At 46.3% G+C, this 17,078-nt stretch overlaps 1 long non-coding RNA gene across 1 annotated transcript; it reads right to left on the bottom strand.

Annotated features, from left to right (window-relative positions):
• Positions 1–3,742: 3,742 nt before the first annotated feature.
• Positions 3,743–14,985, bottom strand: LOC121646605. The gene is made up of 3 exons (XR_006011664.1): positions 14,755–14,985; positions 7,545–7,547; positions 3,743–3,752 (listed from the first exon to the last, which is right to left on the bottom strand). It is a non-coding gene; the product is annotated as an uncharacterized LOC121646605 (long non-coding RNA).
• Between the last annotated feature and the right edge of the window lie 2,093 nt (positions 14,986–17,078).

Raw genomic sequence — 17,078 nt, 5'->3', positions numbered from 1 at the left:
GGGGTGCTCCTGTGCTGCTAATAACAGTGTCAGATGTGATGTCCTTTAGCCTGACGTACTGCGGTCTCTCTGTGAGGTAGTTACCAATCCAGGACACCAAGCAGGGGTCCACCTGCATCTCCCTCAGTTTGTCCAGAAGCATCAGGGGCTGGATTGTGTTGAAGGCACTTGAAAAATCCAAGAAGAGGATCCTCACTGTGCCCCTCCCCTTATCCAGATGAACTTGGACACAGTGTAGGAGGTAGAGAATAGCATCCTCCACACCCACACCTGCATGATAGGCAAACTGCAGGGGGTCCTGGGCCTGTTGCACTTGGGGCATGAGGAGATTAAGGATGATCCGTTCCATCGTCTTCATCAGCTGGGATGTAAGTGCCACCAGTCTGTAATCGTTCAGCTCACCAAGACGTTTTTTCTTTGGAACTGGAACAATACAGGATGTTTTCCACAGGGTAGGCACTTTCCCCAGCTGTAGGCTGTGGTTGAAGACATGCTGGAGTGGTTCCCCAGTTCAGCAGCACAGGTCCTAAGCAGACGAGGAGGCACTCCGTCAGGGCCTGCTGCTTTTCATGGGTGGAGCTTCCTCAGTTCTCCCCTCACATGTTCTGCTGTTATGTGTGGAGGGTGTTGAGATGGGGGGAGGGGTAAAGGTTGGCAGGGGGGCTGCACAGGGGATGAAGTCAGGGAGGTTGTGTACTGCAGTGGGGGAGGGGGGACCGTGGGCTGGTCAAAGCGGTTAAAGAAGATGTTCAGCCTGTTTGCTTCTTCCACTGTCCCCCCCGCTGTTATGGCCTTTGATCTGAAGCCTGTGATGGTGTTGACACCATCCCAGACCGCCTTCATACGGCTCTCACTCAGTTTATCCTCCACCTTCCTTCTGTAGGTGTCCCTCGCCACCTTCAGGCATTGTTTCACCTCCCGCTGTGCTAATTGCATTGCCTCCCTGTCATGGTTCATTAAAGCCACCTTCTTCCTGTTGAGGGCAGCTTTGACATCTTGTGTTATCCAAGGTTTGTTATTTGGATAACAACGGACAGTCTTATTGGGGGAGACTACGTCCAGCGAGAAGTTGATGTAGTCCGTCAGACAGTCTGCTCCTCTATGTCCTCACCATGTTGTCTCAGCAGTACATCCCAGTCAGTGATGTCAAAGCAGTCTCTCAGAGCATCCTCTGCCTCAGGTGACCATTTCCTGATCGAGCGTGTGGTTTTAGACATCCTTTTGACCAGGGGGGTGTACTGCGGCTGTAGGTATACCAGGTTGTGGTCAGACTTTCCAAGTGGGGGGAGGGGGGTGGCTCTGTAGGCATCCTTCACATTGGAGTACAGCAGGTCTATTGTTCTGTTGTTTCTTGTGGGACAGTCTACAGCCTGGTAGAAGGAGGCCAAGGTAGAGTCCAGGGAAGCATGATTAAAATCCCCAGATATGACCATAAAAGCCTCGGGGTGCTTTGTCTGCAGCCTTGCTGTTACTGTGTGTATCTTCTCACAGGCAGCTGATGCTTCCGCACTGGGCGGGATGTAAACACAGAGCACGATCACGTGACAAAGCTCCCTCGGCAAGTAATATGGCCGCAGACTAACGGCTAACAGTTCCAAGTCATGGCAACACAGTTCCTTTTTCACTGAGACATGTCCTGGGCAACACCAACGTTTGTTCACATATATGATGAGCCCCCCACCTCTGCTCTTACCGCAGGCGTTCATGTCTCTGTCAGCTCTCACAGCAGTGAAACCTGGTAGATCCACGTTACCATCCGGTATCGCATCAGTGAGCCATGTCTCTGTGAAGATGTATAAGCTGCACTCGCGATAACTCCGTTGATTGTTCAGTGCCAACAGCTCGTCCATCTTGTTAGGTAGTGAGTTGACATTCCCCATTAGTACAGAGGGGATCACTGGCTTAAACATCGTCGAGCAGAAACCTGGCTTTGACCACGGCACTTATATATTTGTCAAATAAAAGCACTGTCAAAAATGACTCCCAGGTTTTTTTATGGAGGTTTGTTTGTTTAATATTGATATTTGTTTAAATGAGTCTGGCTGTTTGGCTTCAGAAGGATGTATATCTGTGTATCGTCTGCATAGCAGCGATACAAGATAACATGGTTTTTAAAAACAAACCCTAAAGGAAGCATGTAAAAAAAGAACTGGACCTAGAAGTGATCCCTGGGAACCCTGCAGGAGAAGGGGCTGAAGAGGAGGAAAATGTACCAGCATTGACAGAGAAACTTCTCTTAGTGAAGCAAGACTTCAACCATTCAAGTACAGTACCTTTAAGACCAAAAGTTTGTTCAAGCTGTGATAATAGGCGCATTCCGACAGAGAAGTTCTAAGAACGCAGTTCTAATAACTGTCCTAGTTCTATGAACGGCCCTTCTCCAGGGGAACTGTTTCATGTTGCATTCGCACAGGAGGTCTGCGACAGTGACGTGTGACTTTAGCGCCACATAACAACAAAACAAAACCCGCTAAAAACAAAACAACACGGCAAGCTAACATGGAGAAGGAAGAGATCGTAGTGTTGATGCTCTGCTTGATGGAGATGTTACTGATGGACGATACAACCAGGCGTCTCACGTCGAGGCTGGAAGATGAAGAATCCAGCGGCAGGAGATACGCTGCAAAGGAGACGACGTGTAAGTTTAACTTATTAAACATGCGCCGATTGTATACGTGTCTTATGAGTAAACATGTCAGACGGTTTTCTACTGTCTGTGTTCAGCAGATTACAATAAGTAAATATTTCAGACGGCGGGTTTATTGTAACTCGTGTTCTGTTTCAGACGTTGCTGTAGCTCATTGAACCTCCTCACTGTCCAGCTGGTCCGGAGCAAAGCTGATAACTAGTGGGAAAAGGTTGTTCTTAATTTTACCGATGAGCAGTGGATAGAGAATTTGTGTATGTCCAGGGAGACATTTCAATACATCTGTGGCCGCCTGAAGCTGCACTGGAGAAGATGGACACAACCACCTGCTGCAGATACTGAAGGAGATGGAGAACAGCCTGGATGCTTTACCTCCTGCCTTCCAGCTAATCACAACACACCTCTTCATAATAAGCATCATGTTCTGGAAGTTCGACAGACAGAACATACATGTATACATGATGTACACATTTAAAGAGAAAATGTTCCATAGAAAATGCATCATTTAATTTTTTTTTTTTTTTTTTTTTTTTTGGTGTGTGTGTGTTATGTGCAAAATAAAGATCTCATCACCTTTAAGCTTTGTGTGTTTTATGGAATCATCAGTAACAAAGGTGAAGGAGTAATCCATCACTGGAAGGTTGGTTGTGACTGACTTATGGTTTAGAATTATGAGGACATAGTCACACAGATTTAGCGTATATGAAGGTAAAAATATAAAAAGGGTGGTGAAATGTTTACAGGTGTGTAATTTGTGTCCACAAGTATTTGATGCCAGATCTTGGTTAAACATGATAAACTTCGTTCTGTGATATGGAGCATATTATAAAGTTGATAAACTAACGTAATTTACACCCAGGATAAGACTTAAAATGTAGCGACCAAAGATGGATTATTTAATATTTCATAGCTGTGATAAGTTAATAACTACTCAATATTTTTATTAGCTAATATTTTATAGATGTGGCCAAAGCACATCTAACAGACACAAACTGAATACTTCAGACTCTTTACAAAGTCATTTATTTTTTTTATAGTGAATACAGCAGAGCAAAAATAACTATTTACATGTGTGTGTATGCTCTGCATATCACACTGGCTTTTCCTGCCTCACACAGGAGTCATTTGCTGTGGTGTTGCCCGAGTAAATATGTCGGTGGTACAAGTTGTCGAATTTACTGTTTTTTCGGTTCGTCCCACTCTGGTTGTAGTGGTCCTTAATTTATTTGTAGTCTTGTGTGAGATTTCTACATACGCTGCTTCGCGTTATCCCGTGTTCTCTGACTGAGAGCTGATCGTCAGGAATACTTTTATATTTCGCTGCGAACCTTCAAAACCTCTCTGAAAATCCTCTGTAGCGTAGACGGTCAGAAGAACTTCGACCTCCTCGTCGGTCCATTTATCGCTTGCTCTGTTGTTGTTTTTGTCCGTATGTGCAACCGTGGTTTTTAAATGTGGCGGGGACACAAAATGTGGAAATCTGGCAAGGGGCGTAGCTACCAGTCACCAAACACCTACGTCAGTAGGGTTCCTATAGAACCCCGTTCATACCCTGCCTCGGAGCAGTAGCTAAAATGGTTATACGAACTGGGGGCTTTGGTCCCTAGTTCCTATATGTCGGAATGCACGAAAAAACGGCCTGGTTCCTGAAAAGGTTATAGGAACTGCAAAAGGTTCCTACAGTCGGAAAGAGCCTATTAAGATGCCGTGATTGACCATATCAACATATCCCTTTGGTAATGCCATTAGGCACAGGGGCAGGCTGGCCGCCCTCCTTTACATGCATGCTATGACATTCTCACATATATCATATTGCATGACAGCATGGGGCCAGACCTAATAATATTCAAATAATAATAAAAAATAATAATATTTAAAAATAAAATAATAATATCAATAATTTAGCAGCAGAGCCACTTAGTTCATTTGTTCAGAGGCAGAACAGCAATGGAGTCACCAGAGCTTCCACCAACCAGAACTGGAAGCTCCCACACTGCAGACCTTCATTTGGTCCATCTGCCTTTTCTTATGAAAGGGCAAAGCTGTGGAATACATTACCAAGTGAACTCAAGACAATATCTGAGTTTAAGACCTTTACCGCAAGGCTTAAATTTTGGATAAAAACAAACCAAAACTGTAACCACTTGTAAATAGTACTGTATGTGTATGTGTGAGTGAATTATAAATTTGTATTGTGTGTTTAGGTGAGTTTTATATAGGTTTAGTAATACATTATTGTATTTTAATGTGGTGTAGAAAGGCCCAACCAGGGGCTTTTCTTGTCTGGATTTTTATATTGCTCATTGCCCCCCAACTTGGCGCCTGTACGTTGGGGTTTACCCTGGTTGATGAAAGGGTAGCCTCCCTCCGCCTTCAGGTGGGGGGACGGGTCCTGACTGTTGTTTGTGCTTATGCACCAAATAGCAGTTCAGAGTACCCACCCTTTTTGGAGTCCTTGGAGGGGGTGTTGGAGAGCACTCCTTCTGGGGACTCCCTCGTTCTGCTGGGGGACTTCAATGCTCACGTGGGCAATGACAGCGAGACCTGGAGGGGCATGATTGGGAGGAACGGCCCCCCTGATCTGAATCCGAGTGGTGTTTTGTTGTTGGATTCTGTGCTCATCATGGATTGTCCATAACGAACACCTTGTTCAGACATAAGAGTGTCCACATGTGCACTTGGCACCAGGACACTCTAGGCCGCAGTTCGATGATCGACTAGGTAGTCGTGTTGTCGGACTTGCGGCCGCATGTCCTGGACACTCGAGTGAAGAGAGGGGTGGAGCTGTCAACTGATCACCACCTGGCGGTGAGTTGGCTGAGATGGTGGGGGAGGATGCCAGTCAAGCCTGCCAGACCCAAGCGTGTTGTGAGGGTCTGCTGGGAACGTCTAGCAGAGTCCCCTGTCAGAAAGGGTTTCAACTCCCATCTCCGGCAGAGCTTCAACTATGTCCCGGGTGAGGCGGGGGACATTGAGTCCAAATGGGCTGTGTTCCATGCCTCTATTGTCGAGGCGGCCAGCCGCAGCTGTGGCTGTAAGGTCGTCGGTGCCTGTCGTGGCAGTGACCCCCGAACTCGTTGGTGGACACTGGCAGTAAGGGATGCCGTCAAGCTGAAGAAGGAGTCCTATCGGGCCTTTTTGGCCTGTGGGACTCCAGAGGCAGCTGATGGGTATCGGCAGGCCAAGCGGAACGCAGCTTCGGTGGTCGCTAAGGCAAAAACTTGGGCATGGGAGGAGTTTGGAGAGGCCATGGAGAATGACTTCCGGACGGCTTTGAGGAGATTCTGGTACACCATCCGGCGGCTCAGGAGGGGAAAGCAGTGCTCCGTCAACACTGTGTACAGTGGGGATGGGGGGCTGCTGACCTCAACTCGGGATGTTGTTAGGCGGTGGAGGGAATACTTCGAAGACCTTCTCAATCCCACCAACACGTCTTCTGATGAGGAAGCAGAGTCTGGGGTAGCTGGTGCTGGCTCTCCCATCTCTGGGGCTGAGGTCGCTGAGGTGGTTAAACAGCTCCTCGGTGGCAAGGCCCCGGGGGTGGATGAGGTCCGCCCAGAGTTCCTTAAGGCTCTGGATGCTGTAGGGCTGTCTTGGTTGACACACCTCTGCAGCATCGCTTGGACATCGGGCACAGTTCCCCTTGACTGGCAGACTGGGGTGGTGGTCTCCCTCTTCAAAAAGGGGGACCGGAGGGTGTGCTCCAACTACAGGGGGATCACACTCCTCAGCCTCCCCGGTAAGGTCTATTCAGGGGTGCTTGAGAGGAGGGCCCGTCGGATAGTCGAAACTCGAATTGAGGAGGAGCAGTGTGGTTTTTGTCCCGGTCGTGGAACAGTGGACCAGCTCCACACCCTCTTCAGGGTCTTTGAGGGTGCATGGGAGTTTGCCCAACCAGTCTACATGTGTTTTGTGGATTTGGAGAAGGCATTCGACCGTGTTCCCCGGGGACTCCTTTGGGGCGTACTCCGGGAGTATGGAGTGCCAGACTCGCTTGTACGAGCTGTCCGGTCCCTGTATGGCAGGTGTCAGAGCTTGGTCCACATTGCTGGCAGTAAATCAGAATTGTTTCCAGTGCAGCTTGGACTCCGCCATGGACAGAACTTCTAGACGCAGCCGAGGTGTTGAGGGGATCCGGTTCGGTGGCCTCAGGATTGTGTCTCTGCTCTTTGCAGATGATGTGGTTCTGTTGGCTTCATCGGGCTGTGATCTTCAGCTCTCACTGGAGCGATTCACAGCCGACTGTGAAGCGGCTGGGATGAGAATCAGCACCTCCAAGTCCGAGACCATGGTCCTCAGCCAGAAAAGGGTGGAGTGCTTTCTACGGGTCTGCAATAGGGTCCTGCCCCAAGTGGAGGAGTTTACTTATCTCGGGGTCTTGTTCACGAGTGAGGGAAGGATGGAGGGAGATCGACAGGCGGATCGGTGCGGCGTCTGCAGTGATGCAGACTCTGCATCGGTCTGTCGTGGTGAAGAGGGAGCTGAGCCAATAGGCAAAGCTCTTGATTTACCGGTCGATCTACGTTCCTAGAGCCGCTGCTCCTCCACATCGAGAGGAGCCAGATGAGGTGGCTCGGGCATCTGGCTAGGATGCCTCGAGGACGCTTCCCTGGTGAGGTGTTCCAGGCACGTCCCACCGGAAAGAGGCCCCGGGGAAGACCTAGGACATGCTGGACGGACTACATCTCTCGGCTGGCCTGGGAACGCCTCGGGATCCCTCCAGATGAGCTGGTGAATGTGGCTGGGGAGAGGGAAGTCTGGGTTTCCCTGCTTAGGCAGCTGCCCCAGTGACCCGACTCCGGATAGGCAGAAGAAAATGGATGGATGGATGGATGGATGGATGGATGGATGGATTTTTATATTGTATTTGTGTGCTAACACTGAATTCTTTTTAAACGTGCTATAACGTTATCATTGTTGTGGTTATCGTCACTGTTAGCTGACAAGGCCAGTGACAGTTATAGGTGTGAGGAGGAGGAGAAAGTGATTGATGAGGAGGGACAGGAGAAGGAGATGGAAGAGGATGAGCAGAAGGAAATGGAGGAAAGTGGATCTGGAACTACAAGAAAAGCGGTGCACAGCCCAGTGTGCAGGACAGGGATGGTAGTATGTGCACATCCAGTCTCCAAAGATCTGTTTTTTCTTACCATCCTCAACAACCCCCTGGAAAAGATGATGTACCTGAGTATCTATCAAACCAAAGATGGCATTAAGAAAAAGTAACTTCCCTACTATGAGAAAAAAAACTCACTATACTGCACAGTATGTTTGGCATAAGCACAATCATCTGCAGATGACTGTGCATTAATTAAAGGTGGATTGAAAATATGGAAGCATGTACATCAACAAATAGAAGAGCATGAAAGAAACCAAGTGCATCAAGATAGTGCTGAAGCATGTTTTGTGAAGGCCAACCAGGCAGACATAGTCTACTTGGTTGAAAACAAATGTCACTTCATCTGAACAAGTCAAGAATCAAGTCATGGGCCAAGTCATAGATGTGATAAAGATCATTGGAATATGTGGTCTTACCTACAGGGGCTCTAATTCTGAGGCTGCATACACTTGGGAAAACATAGCTCTTGACCATGGAAACTGTTAGTGTTAGTAAAGAAAAACAAGAGCCTAAAGGAAACTGGAGCTGAAGAAAGAGGATCTCTTGTTACACTGATCTTTAACACATCTGTCAACCAAATAACTGACATCATTAGCCACTTGATAAAAGAAACCATTTCGCAGGAAGGAGGCAGGAATGTTTTCTGTGCAGACTGATACAACGCAGAATGTTACCTCCAAAGGCCAGAGTGCTGTTGTCCTCAGGTATGTGACAGACAGTCTATGAGAAGCTCATCCGTGTCATTTCATGTAAGTCATCAACAGGAGAGTATTTTGTTCAAGTGCTGAATGAAATTCTGGGAAAGGTTAATATCGATATCCCTGTGTTGGTAACTTGACAGATGAAACTGCAAATATGCAAGACCTGTACAAGGGGTTCTCCAATTTAGTGCCATTAATGTTCCCTGACCAAGTTCATATCTGGTGCTATGCACATTTGCATAATCTTGTTCCGGAAGACACCACAGGTGTTGTAATTGGAAGTGCTTCCCTTTTCTCTATAGTTAATGACATTACTGTATTTATCAAGGACTCATACAAGCATATGTGTATGTGGGAGAAAGTGAGCAATGACAGATATCACAGATGGTTGTCCCCATTGGGAAGACCAGGTGGACCTCTGTCGTTAGCACTTTTTCTTTACAATCTTACTGCAGTTGAGACCGTGATGCAGGCCACACCCACTGTTTACTGCTCAGGGCAAAGCAAAAAAAGGCAGTTTCAACCGGTTGCAATCAGGCAAAGTGAAATCAGCTGTGTCAGCTCCAGGTATTTTACCATACATGGTGCACTGAAGCGTCAGCCCACGTCGGGTTAAGCCCACAGATGGTAAAGACCAATGAGTCTACCTGTGCGAATCCACTGAGCAAGGGCTCAGTGGAACGATAATCTCCCTACAACCAAATCAACGCACAATGTGCTTCAAACCATCCCTGTCAGACATGGTACAGACCAAGATGTGTCACCCATAGACACCGCAATTCGCAAAACCTGTCCTTTAAAATGGCATGAACGTCGATCACATCCTTTGTTACCTTTGGTCTCTGGACTCAAAACCCACGACCTGTCCTCTTGATCCTGTTCCCTCTGACATCCTGCAGAGCATTTTACCTACAATCAAACCTGCAGTAACCCATATTATCACCTCCTCTCTTAAATCCTGGTGTCTTTCCCTCTGCCTTCAAGCAAGCTCAGGTTACCCCGCTGCTGAAGAAACCCACACTCAACCCAGTTTAGGTTGGAAACTACCGGCCGGTCTCACTGCTTCCATTCATGTATAAACTACTAGAGCATGCCGTCTTCAGTCAGGTCTCACAGTTCCTCCAAGACAACAACCTGTTAGATCCATATCAGTCTGGCTATAGGCAAGGCTGCTCTACTGAAACTGCTCTCCTGTCAGTTACTGATTCCCTACGGGTTGCCAGATCCGCTGGTCAATCCTCAGTCCTTATACTGCTGGACCTGTCTGCTGCCTTTGACACGGTCAACCATCAGATACTGTTCTCCACACTCTCAGAGGTTGGCATCTCAGGATCTGTCCTCTCGTGGTTTACGTCCTACCTCACAGGGAGATCATTCAAAGTATCTTGGTGAGGGGGCCTGTCCAGATCACATGGTCTGACAACAGGGGTGCCTCAGGGCTCAGTGCTTGGCCCTCTTCTCTTTTCACTATCCTCACCACCTTCAGCTAAATCTGTCCAAGACCGAGCTTATTGTCTTTCCAGCCAATCCTTCCTCACCGCCACAGATAAGCGTGCAGCTTGACTCTATCATGCTTGTGCCTACGTCTTCTACCAGGAATCTTTGTGTCATGTTAGACAACCAGCTGACCTTTAGGGTCCATGCTGCCTCATTTGCCGGGATCAGACCCTACCTGACTGAACACACAACCCAGCTCCTGGTCCAGGCTCTGGTCATTTCACGCATTGACTACTGCAACTCCTTACTGGCTGGCCTGCCTGCATGCTCAGTTAAACCTCTGCAGATGATCCAGAACGCAGCAGCACGTCTGGTCTTCAATCAGCCCAAAAGAGCTCATGTCACTCCACTGCTAATCGCTCTCCACTGGCTTCCAGTTGCAGAGCACCAGATTCAAAGCTCTGCTTCTGGTATAAAACAATAACCCAAACGGCTCCAGTCTACTTCCACTGGAGCTACACTCCCTCTCCACAGTTACGCTCTGCCAGTGAAAGACACCACATCAGTAGCTAGACTCTTTTCCTCTGTTGTTCCCCGGTGGTGGAACAATCTACCAGCCTCTGTCCGATCCTCCGATTCCTTATCCACTTTGAACAAGCTAAAGACTCAGTTGTTTAAGGAGCATTTCCGCACTTAGCTTAACTCTTCTACTCATCGGAATGAGGTAGAAAAATATGTCCAGCTCTTTGGCTCAACTCAACACTGAATAAGCTGCGTGCATTTATGGCCAAGATGATGCTGGGATGAAATTGTGATCTTGTACTTTGGTTTTGGTTTTGATAAGCTGCTAGTTTTTTTTTTTTTTTTTTTTTTTTTTTTCACACCAGCTCATATGTTTAGATGTTATATGTTCTTTTTTATTAGTGCTGAGCAATGATTGAAAAATTTAATCGCAATTATTCACATTGTTACGTGCAAAATGGCCTTTTCCTCCACAAGAAGGCCTACTGCTATATGAAGAAAATGCAGTAAATTTTGGTTTACAAACTCTAAATCAGGGGTGGTCAACCTGCTGCTCTGAAGTCACAAGTGGCTCTCTGGACATTCCACAATGGCTCTTAATACATGGCTAAAAATGCTAAATGTGAATAAGAGACCTTTATTAGTCCCTCAGTGGGGAACACACACAATAAGTAATAATATGTCGGGGTGGCTATGGCCACACGGCACCGAAGCCGGTTCAGGTGTGAAAATGGTGGTGAAAACTAGGAGAAAGGCTTCAACATCCCCATGAAACCGCTGTAGTACATACTCCCAGGCTGTGGGGGGGCGCTACAATGATTAAAGCGTAACACTCCAGAGCTAGAAAAAGATGTAGTGCATGCGCAGATAATGACATAGCTGCTTGCTCCCGGTGTTGGTACAGCAGCATTGTGTTGTAACAGCCATGCATTTTGGTGCTAAAGCTGTACACAAGCCAGGACTGTCTGGAGCAGCACCACAACACAGCTGGTCACAGACGCCATTACTGTTGTTGTGTTTGGCACGTGTTCATCACACTGACGTCATATCCTCTAGTGGTGTGGTTATGCTGTTTTCATGTACCACAGACGGTGGAGGTCTCAGACCTATCCACTTTGGTTTCATGGAGGTTCATCCCTGGCTTTGTGGATTGCTAAAATACTTTTGCGTTTTACTGCAATTCGGCGTCGTGGGGACAGCCCATGAGTTCAAGAAGATGAGGAGTGTTTTGATGGAAGAATGTGCCAGAGGTGGCTGTGGGGGGTTGTCCAAGTGTCCAGCTGTTGCAGACTTAGATCGTTGACCCAGTTCAGCTCCCCCTCAGCCTGTGAGTGGGGCATTTTGAAGCCTGAGATAGTTTTCAGGCTTCTCTACACTCCACTGAGGTTCTGCTGCTGCAGCTGCTCTTTAATCTTCCTCTTGTAACTGGCCTCCCCTCTCTGGTCTTTCTTCTCAGCTCCTCCTTGTTCCCTGATCTGAAAGCTTGATTCTTCTCCTCCAGGAAAGTTTTAATATCAGGGGTAATCCATGGCTTTTTGTTAGCGAAGCACTGCACCGCCCTGGAGGGAACAGTGTTCTCCAAACAGAAATTTATGTGGTCTGTGATGCAGTCTGCAATGCATTAATGTCCTTCCCATGTGGGTTGCAAAGCTCCACCCACACAGTGGTGCTTTAGCAGTCCCTAAGTGCCTCCTCGCTCTCAGCTGTCCACCTCCTCACTGTATGTGTGACCACAGCCTGCCATACAACAGGTTTATATACAGGCTGGAGATGTACAATATGGTGATCAGTGCCTTAGAGGAGGGAGGGGATGCAGAATATGCCTCCTTGGTGTTGGCATAAAACAAGTCCAGTATTTTAAAACGCTGTGGGTTCCAGTACAAAAGTTCTGGAAAAGAAGAGGTGCTTCAGACCTCTTCTCCTCTTCATCATCATGGGAAATGTAAGATCTTTTCCCAACAAGATGGACGAGCTGGCAGCAATCAGGGAACATCGGCAGGAGTCCAGAGAGAGTAGCGTCTTTCTGTTTACAGAGACAGCTTCCATCTGCTGTAGACGGACAGAACAGAGGACAGCGGTGAGACGAAAGGAAGGGCTTGCTGTGTTTGTGAATGTGAGGTTGTGTAAACTGGCCCTGCACTGTTAAAGAGCAACTGTGCAGCAGAGACATTAAACTGTTGGCGATTAGCATGAGGCCATATTATCTGCCACCGGAGTTCACGTTATGGTGATAGCAGCGTACGCCCCCTTCTGCCAATGCAGACATTACCTCTGACCCCCTGCTCTCAGTCACCAGCAGGCTGCAGAATCGGCACCTACAGGCCATCGATCTATCTGTCTGTCTGTCTGTCTGTCTCTCTGTATATATATATATATATATATATATATATATGTGTGTGTATTGAAGTTTTAAAATATTCTTTGTTGGCTTTAAAAGATTTGTTCACCACCTGTAAATCAGAAGGAAGAGTGTTCAAAAATCCACATTTTTAAAAGAAGGCAAAAACACCAGAGTTTGAGTAGAATTGACAATTCTTTGTTAAGCCAGTAATAAGAAAACAATACATATCTTCTCGAGAAGGAGGCCTGTTAGCTTAGCTTCTGATCACTAATACACAAAGTGTCGGGACCCTTCGGTTCAGCCAAAAGACCCGCCTAACTAAATTATCCTCCTCATTTATAGTGATACAAAGCATTGTGGCTATGTGCGTGCATGTGGTGCGCATTCATGTGAATGTGTATTTTGCAAGGTGGTCCATCCTTCTTCCGGGAATTTGATTCCTCCAGGTCCTTCGTCTGAGGTGCGTCAGAGCTGAAAGGAAAAAGATACTATGCTCTGCTTCACTATCTTTTTCTGCCTTTCTACTGACTCCCTTGTACTTTTTCTCACAATATTCACACAAAGGCTATTCTTTTAATGATTTCTGATAACTGGGAAATTCCGTTCTGCTAGGAGTGAATAGATAAGCAAAGAGATACAAAAATATTTACGATTTACTCCCTAGTGGCCATCTAGAACATTGTCAAGGCCGCTAATGGTCAGCTGTTTTCTCAGTATTGAACTCAGTAACCTTATATGAGTTTATGTGAATACACTATCTGTAACCTGCAAAGCAATGATGACAATTAAGCTGTAGTTCTATTAAAAGCAAAGCCTAATGCACGTTACTAAAATCTAAGGATAAAATGTAAATGAATGAATGAATAAGAATGCTTAAATGAGTAAATGAATAATAAATGAGTAAATGAATCAAAATGCTTATAAAATATTTGCAACAACTCCCCCTGTTGGACTGAAGGTACCCTTCAGTCCACTAAACCATCCTCCTGTGTGGTTAACCCTTAAATAGCAACTGTACGAGAGATCCGTTGTCTCCCGGAGCTTCAAACCCTCATCAACCAACACAGTACTGTTTGTACCTTTAAGTAGGAAGTCAGCTGCAGAAAACATGGTTAAGGGGTCTCAAACCTCTGTGTCCTCCCCTGACACTTCTCCATCCAGGGGGTCATCAGAGTCCAGCATGGACTGGACCTCCAGAAGGGGAAACTGAGCTGAATAAGGCGGTGGAGGAGAATACTTTTTGTCAACCGCAGCCTGAATAGAACGCTCACAGAGAGAATGGATTAGTGTAATATAACAGCAGCCACAGATCAATTTCATCTTAAAAATCGGCTATTAAAAAAGGAAAAGAAAAAACAAACATAGTTCAGTTCCAAATTTTGTCTTAAAATAAAGCGTATGTCTGATATGATTTTTAAAATCTGCTTAATTGTTTTCAGTGAGAACATGACTTCTCATCTGTTCAGAGTGTTAAATTAATGCCTTTGCTGTAAATACAACAGTGTCCAGGTTCATTATCTGTCTTTTAAGGAATGTATGGAAATAAGACCTGTCCTCTGAGTCATTTATGGCTTTGTGTGGTTCAGCGAACCATCTCGGAAAGGGGGGTGCTTTATAATTATTCATTTATTTATTTTTCTAAAGACAACTAAAATGGATAAAATAAGGAACTTGCCCTATAAGCTTAAACAGTGCTGCTTTATAATAAAAATACAATACAATTTTAGAATGTAAAAATATTAAATTTCATTAGCTCCCAAAAAGGTCTAAGAAAGGAAAAAATTTAAATATCAAATGAATAGTAAACAGTAGTTTTTAAAATCTCTGGTGATGCTCTCAATTCCTGTTTTTCTATTTCCTTCAGTCCCTCCTGGTCTGAGAGTAGCATCTGAAATAGCTGTGGTCAATAGCCAGTGACGTCTTTTGCTGCTTTATCTGCCGCTGCGTTTCCTCTGGCTTGCCTGTCCTGGTCTTTCGTGTGTGCTCTGACTTTAACAACTGCCACTTCTGTGGGTTCTAAGAGAGCCTGTGCCAAGTCCTTCATGAGTTTGGCATGTTTAATTGGTTTGTGAGTGGATGTCAGATATCCACCTTTTTCCCACTGTGGAAGTTCCATATGTACAGCATTTACAATGTAAGCAGAATCTGAAAAAATATTCACTCTTCTATGTTTTGCATATTTTAAGGCAGCAATGATAGCTTTTAGTTCAGCTTTTTGTGCTGACTTCTGTTCATCTGTAATGATTTCAGCTAGGACAGTTTCAAACTGTCCTTCTTTTCTCTGTGTATTTACATCTTGGACCACTGCAAATCCGGCCCTTAACTCCCCCTGTGCGCCCCTAAAACAACAACCATCTGTAAAGAGTGAGAGATCAGGATCAGAAAGAGGTGTGGCATACAGGCCAGGGCGAAAAGATGAAAGAGAGATAACTCTGGGCACACAGTCATGTGATTCTCCTTCAGGGAAGGCCTCAGCAGCATTAGAATGGGTGCTCTCAAAGGTGATATGGGGCTGACACACAATGCGGGAAATTTTTGTGCGTCTAAGAGGAGAGAGAGTGAAAGCAGAAGAGTCCAACAAAGCTCTAACTCCATGAGGAGTGTGTACAGTGAGAGGATGACACTGAACCACAGGAGCAGACTTCACCAGTAGAGCAGCAACAGCTGCAGTTGCTGTGACACAAGTTGGCTGTCGGACCTCCATGGGGTCAAGTGTGACACTGTCATAACGAAGAATATTGCGTGATCCCTCCTTAAGTTGATATAAGACAGAATGAGCATGTTTTCCTGACAATGAGGTGTCCAAGTGAAAAGATAAGGAGTAGTCAGGTCTGGCCAATGCAGCCGCAGAGGCCAGATCCTGTTTGAGGGAAATGAAGGCTTCCTCAGCTGTAGTAGTCCATGAGAGTGTGGCTTTAAGATTACGGTGACCAGCCTCTGTGACCATGTCTCTGAGAGGACTGGTGCGCTCCGTGTATGAGGGGATATGATTTTTGCTATATCCCACTAAGCCAAGAAAAGAAAGCATGTCCTGAACAGTAAGAGGTTTGTTAGCATGAAGAATGGCATTTCTGTGATCAGGAGAGACAGTCAGATTCTGGCCAGAAATAAGACGTCCTAAAAACAGAACTTCAGGTCTGCAAAACTGCATTTTGTCTTTTGAAACTTATAGCCACCGTCTGCCAGTTTCTGTAGCAGGGACATGGTGAGGTTAAGACAGCTTGTCATATCCATTCCAGCCACTAGGAGGTCATCTACGTACTGTAAAAGAGTGGTACCTGGAGGAATATCCAAGTCCTCTAGAAAAGTTCTGAGACATTGGTTAAAGATCCCAGGGCTCAGAACCCAGCCCTGAGGAAGAACACGATAAGTGTATTGCTGTCCTTCGAAGGTGAAAGCAAAGAGAGGTTGAACTGATGGGTGAAGAGGAATGTGAAAGAAAGCATTCTTCAGATCAATGACAGAGAAAAACTGGAATTGGGCGGTGATGGAGTTCAGGCAGGTATAAGGATTAGGGACTGCAGGTGGTTTGGTTTTGGTTATCTGGTTAATGAGTCTGAGGTCATGTGCCATTCTGAAAATGTCAGTTCCTGGTTTGGGGACAGGAAGAATAGGAGTGTTCCAGGGAGAAGAGGTAGGATAAATAACCTGTTTAGCTTTGAGATCAGCAATGACAGGTCTCAATCCAGCCATAGCTTTTTCAGAAATGGGATATTGAGCTCGAAAGACAGGTTTGGGGGACTCATAGTTGAAGGTGACAGGAGACACTTTCATAGGGGTCCCCACATCACCAGGCCCCTCAGCCCACAGGGAAGAGGGCAGAGTGGAGCAAAGAAAATCTTTATGTGGATGGTCAGTTTTTTCACAGCCATGCTGTCTGTCCAAAAGAAGAGTTTCAGGTGTAGCTTTGTCCTGAGTGAGGGAACAGATTTTGTACAGTGAAGTGGAGGGAGAAAACAAAACCTGGGGCAGCTGAGTGTTTACCCAGTCAGAAGCATCTGAGGCCTGCTTACACATAGGGCCTAAATCTTTAGCAGAATGAGCAGGACTGACTGCCAGAGTGACATGAGGTGCTGCAGAAGGAGACATTTCATAAAAGGATAATTGTTCAGGGGTTAAATCAATTAGAGCAGCCACACCTTGGGGGCCCAAAACAATGCCAGAGCCAGACAGGTCCCAGGTCCCCACAGCCTCATCTGTCCATCTGTGATAATAATCAGTGCTGGTGTCCCAGCGATCATATAACATAGTACAGTGAGGAGGGTCAGGAGGGGGGCCGTAGGGAGCATGGTGATGGATCCAGGGGGACCATTG

This window comes from Melanotaenia boesemani, chromosome 9 (genome assembly GCF_017639745.1).
Source record: "Melanotaenia boesemani isolate fMelBoe1 chromosome 9, fMelBoe1.pri, whole genome shotgun sequence".
NCBI classification, from domain to species: Eukaryota; Metazoa; Chordata; class Actinopteri; order Atheriniformes; family Melanotaeniidae; genus Melanotaenia; species Melanotaenia boesemani.
The sequence above is the reverse complement of the archived record's forward strand: the minus strand, read 5'-3'. Positions and strand labels throughout refer to the sequence as shown.